At 41.8% G+C, this 5,331-nt stretch overlaps 1 pseudogene; it reads right to left on the reverse strand.

Moving 5' to 3' along the window:
- Positions 1–1,898: 1,898 nt before the first annotated feature.
- On the reverse strand, positions 1,899–1,997 carry LOC150039626 (U6 spliceosomal RNA; annotated as a pseudogene).
- Positions 1,998–5,331: the final 3,334 nt, after the last annotated feature.

Consider the following 5,331-nt stretch of genomic DNA (forward strand, 5'->3'; position numbering starts at 1 on the left):
AGCCCAGGTACAAAAGAACCTGAGACTTTTTTTAACTTTACTTTTCATTGTCGGGGTAATGTATAGAGGGTTACAGTTACATTCGCCATGTTGTAGGTGTATTAATTCTCACACATTTACATCCTGAGACACCTATATCCAATTAACCTCTAGAAAACTGGAAGTGTGGCTTGGCTCAAGGGTACGGTGGTAGCCTTAACCTGATGAGCTCAGGGACAACACCCAGGGTGAGTTTAAGCCCCATGACCCATAAAAATAAATAAATAAGAAGCTAATAGTAGAAGTAGGCCTTGATCCAGGTGATATTGGTTCATGCCTGTAATCCTAGCTACTATGGAGACCGAGATACGAGAATCAGGGTTCAAAGCCAGCCTCGGCACTAAAGACATCCTGGTCCTGGAATTGAGGAGCAGGGGGCAAGGCAAAAGACACTGGACCTTCTCATGGGCACTGAACCATGAGGCATCCCCAGCCCAGGGAAGCCCAAAGCAGTGGCTGGGGTTAGTTCCCATTCCCTTTTGTCCCCCACCTATTGCTGACCATCGCTCAGCCTGTTTCTAGAGTGATATGGGATGGCTATCCTGATGACTGACCTGTCCTATTGGGAAATTGATTTATTAAATAAATGAAAAATTTTAAATTAATTTTTTTGCCAGTATTGGGTATTGAATTTAGGGCCTGAGCACTGTCCTTGAGCTTTCTCAAGGCTAGCGCTCCACCACTTCAGCCACAGTACCATTTCTGGCTTTTTTTTGGTGTGTATGTGGTACCAAGGTATTGAACCCAGGTCTTCATTTGTACAGGGCAAGGACTTTACCTCTAGTAAAAAAGTACTGGCCTTGCCTTTTCTTCAATAATTTCTTCAGCTGATTACTGAGTAGCTAGAATTGCAGTGTGAGTCATCACTCCTGGCTGGGATAGATCTCTTGTCTCCCTCATATCTAAGATCATGTGCTTCTCTCTTAAAGGCTTATTATGATTTTTTGTCATGTCTGGGGCTTGACTCTGGGTGTGGTCACAGTCCCTGAGCTCGTCAGCTCAAGACACTCATCCTATCCTTGAGCCACAGTGCCACCTCTACATTTCTAGTGGTTAATTGGAGATAAGAATCTCATGGCCTTTAGTGCCCAGGCTGGCTTTGAACTATGATCGTCAGTTCTCAGTGTCCTGAGTAGCTAGAATTATAGGTGTGAGCTATCAGGCCCAGCTTATTATGATTTTTGATGGTCCTTTACACACAACATTATCATGAAATATTGGGGAAGAAACTTTCATACATGATATTCAGTCCTTGAGTACATGGTTTCTCAATGGGTCTTTTTGCAAACCTAACCTATTCCACATGAAAATGGAGGACATAGAGCATATTTGAATATATCGACTTGAACTTCACAGCAAATATAATTATACAAACTAACAATTTCCTTCCTTAAAAGCAAATTCCATGGGCAGGGAATTTGGCCTAGTGTTTGAGTGCTTGCCTAGCATGCACGAAGACCCAGGTTTGATTCCTCGGTACCATATACATAGAAAAAAGCTGGATGTGGTGCTGTGGCTCAAGTGGTAGAGCTCTAGCCTTGAGAAGTCAAAGGACAGTGCTCAGGCCCTGAGCTCAAACCCAGGACTGGCCAAAAAAAAAACAAGCAGATCAGGCAAAAACTGAGATGCTTTCAAGACCATCTGTGCACTGTAATTTTCATTGTTCAAGGTAACATTTTGGATATATTTTAAAATATATTACTTCACAAGCATTGCTACCTTTCTCATGGTTTTTGTCCCCATTTCCTACCCCGACCCCTCCTAATCATCTTGTGGTCCTCCCTTCCCTATTCTATTCCAAAGAAACAATGAGATATATATATATATATATATATATATATATATACACACACACACACACAAATATGGAATGCTTCACGAATTTGGATGTCATCCTTGCATAGGAGCCATGGCAATCTTCCCTGTATCGTTCATTTTGGATATATTTATTCCTAAATGTTTTACTGTTTATACTCGTGTAAACAGATTTGATTCCTGACATTATTTCTAAATTGTAAATTTCTCACATATGTACACTTAACTTTTATCTAATTATTATATCCCATTATTTCATACTGAACTGTTATTGGCAAGGAGTTTCTAAATCAAAGATAAGGTCAGCTTTGGGAGCCACTGGCGATTGCCTGTCATCCTAGCTCCTCAGGGTGTTAGGTGCTTAGGTTCCACCCTGGCAAAGGTAGAGGCTGCTGGAGCACAGTCTCCAGCAAGGCCCCACAGGCTCCAAGTTTCCACTGAATCAGCGCTGCGAGGGGGAGTCCCACCCCCAACACCAGTGTTGGGCACCATGGAGCCACCAGTCTTGTGGTGCCCTTTTATACACTTTTGCTAGCAAACATCTGTATCCGTGGAGATCTGCTTTCTTGTGGAGCTTTCCAGTCTCTCTGGTACAATCTGCTGGTTTCAACATTAGATCTCCCCGCTCCAGCATCAATGGTGCATCCCCACTCCTCTGTTGGTCCCTCCACACCAACATGGTGGTTAGAAAGTGGCAGGGGTGGGTTGGGTGGTCGTCTACTGGTGTGCACTGGGAGCTGGTATTCAGAGTTCACTTGGCCCTGGACCCTGGGAACTCAGGATCAGATCCTGGCCTCCTCTGCTGCTGATGCTGCAGCAACGAATCCATCTCCTCTGGCTTTGCAGATACTGCTGTAGCCTCGCTGGTACCCAGCTTCCCAGGTCTGGGGCTCCTCACATTCCTTGGCATGGGACTGAGGAAGCAAAGACCTGCTTTACCCCAGTATCTCAGTATCCTCGGCCCTGAAAAGATGTCCACGCTTTCACCACTGCACACTGTTCCACCTATGTCCCATGAGTTTCTTGCTTTTGAAATGCTAGGTCTTGTGTACACACACCCATGTGTAAACCTGAGTGCAATCAGTGCCCACAGTCCTGTGACACATGTCTGCATTGCCTACCAGTGTTGTGGGGAATCCACATTACTATGGATGACACAAAAGTTATTCAAAACTGGCAGTGGTAACACATGCCTGTAATCCTAGCTGCAAGGAGACTTCAGATCTGAGATGTGGCAGGAGAGTCTTTGAGACATTTTTTTATTTTGCTCGTTCTGGGCTTTGAACTTAAAGCCTGAGCACAGGCCTTGGACTGTTCCCTTAGCTCTTTAGCTCAAGGATACTGCCCTACCCCTGGACGCACAGCCCCATTTCTCATTTTCTAGTGATTAACTGGAGATAAGTGTCTCTCCTTCTTGTGCCAGGAGTTTGGCTTAGTGGTAAGATGCTTGCCAATCATACACGAAGACCAAGGTTCTATTTCCTTGGTACCACATACATAGAAAAATGCCAAAATGGTGCTGTGGATGAAGTGGTAGAGCTCTAGCCTGTAGAAAGCCCAAAGACAGTGCTCAGGCCTGGAGTTTCAAGGCCCAGGACTGCCAAAATAAGCGTCTCACATTCTTTAATGCCTAGGCTGGATAGTAGCTAGGATTACAAGTGTCAGCCACTGTACCCAGTTCCATTTTGAATTTGATCAGAGGAACAAATGCCAGTCTTTGGTGGATTATGCCTATAATCCTCTGCTTAGGAGGCTGAGATCTGAGGATCTCACTGCATTGTGTTTTTATCTCAACTACTTAGAAAGGGTAAAAAGAAAGATTGTGGTCCAAGCTGATCTGATCATACACATAAACCCTACTATAAAAATGAGTAAACAAAAAGAGAAGGGTATGCAGCTCAACTTGTATAGCACCTAACTAGCGTGAGTGATGACTCGAGTTTAACCACTAGAATAGACAGAAGTTGAGATTGGGAGAAAAGAAAAATGGAGGAGTTATGATATAATCACATGCTGGAGATATGTGAAACATTAAGTAAAGGGATTACACATGTTTTATATGAAAAGAGAATGATGATTTTCTAAAAGGCAAATTGTAAAATATGGAATTCAGGTTAAAATACATGTATAAGTGTTGTCTTTCTCTAAAATGATACTTACATGCCTGTTTAGTTTAAAAGCAGTTAATGATTTCAAAACATATAATACAAGAGTGATTAGAAATGAATCATTGTTTTCTCAAAACTTTTTTCTGCTACATTCCTTATTTACAAATTTCAAAGAGCTATTGTTGATGATATTGGTTATTTGTTAATTTAATCTTTCATCCTGAGTCAATAGTCTATTGTGCTCACTGTTTATGTTTGTGATCTTTCTTTTCCCTTCAGTCTTGGGGATAGAATTCAGGGCCTGGGCACTCAAGGGTAACACACTACCACTATGATCAACTTTGCCACTTCTGGTTTTTGAGTACTTCACAAGAGGTAAGAGTCTCAAAGTATCTTTTCTGCCTGGGCTGGCTTTGAACCATGATCCTACAGGTGTGAGCCACTGGTGTTTGGCTGAACTCATTTACTTTACCTGTTAGGTCTTTATAACCATAGCCCCCAAATACCCGCAAAGTGAGATGCAAAATTAGTTTTAAGTAAAAATCATCTGAGTATTCTGTCAGCTTTTATGCTCAAGGCTAGCCACAGTGCCACTACTGGTTTCCTGGTGGTTTATTAGAGATAAGGAGTCTCATGGACTTTCTTGCCCAGACTATCTTTGAACCTTAATCATCAGACCTCAGATTCCTGAGTTGCTAGGATTATAGCACCAATAGTTGAAGAGATATTTTCAGTGTATGTCTTGTGTTTCTTTGTGGAAGATCAGACAAATGTAAGTATATGGTATTTTTTCTGGGTTATCCAGTCTGTCTCATTGATTTTTTGGGTCTATTTTTGTGCCAGTACCACCTTGTTTATGTTAGTATGGCTCTGTAGCATGATGCATTATTTTCACGTGTACTGTGAAAGAGGGATCACTTGACAGTGGTACCTGTCACATGTATGTCAGCATGTCCAGTTCCATGAATACCACTCAGTAACACCTCCTACCCAGTATCTTAGATGATATGATTCCTTTTATTTTATCATCCTAAATTTAAGTGCTAAAAGACTCATAGGGTCACTCAGAGAGTACTTCAGAGGAAGTATCATTATGAGAGGTGAGTTTCATGAATGTAACTTCTCCAGAAATTTCAAGGGAAAAGACATGGAGTGGAAGAGAGAGAATTAACAGTCCTTAGTTTAGGCTAATGTGTGGGCTTGTATCTGAGAATTTAAGAGAAAAACAAATATAAAAAGTATAAAGACAGAAAAAATTGTGAGTACATATATAAAGGAAACTCAATTACAGAGTTACAAGTGCTATCAGAAAAGAACTCACTTGTTACCCAGAATAGCCTAGACTGTTCTCCCAGTTATATTTCTGGAG

The sequence above is a fragment of the Megascapheus bottae genome, unplaced genomic scaffold, assembly GCF_031878675.1.
Source record: "Megascapheus bottae isolate mThoBot1 unplaced genomic scaffold, mThoBot2.hap1 HAP1_SCAFFOLD_147, whole genome shotgun sequence".
In the NCBI taxonomy this organism is placed as follows: domain Eukaryota; kingdom Metazoa; phylum Chordata; class Mammalia; order Rodentia; family Geomyidae; genus Megascapheus; species Megascapheus bottae.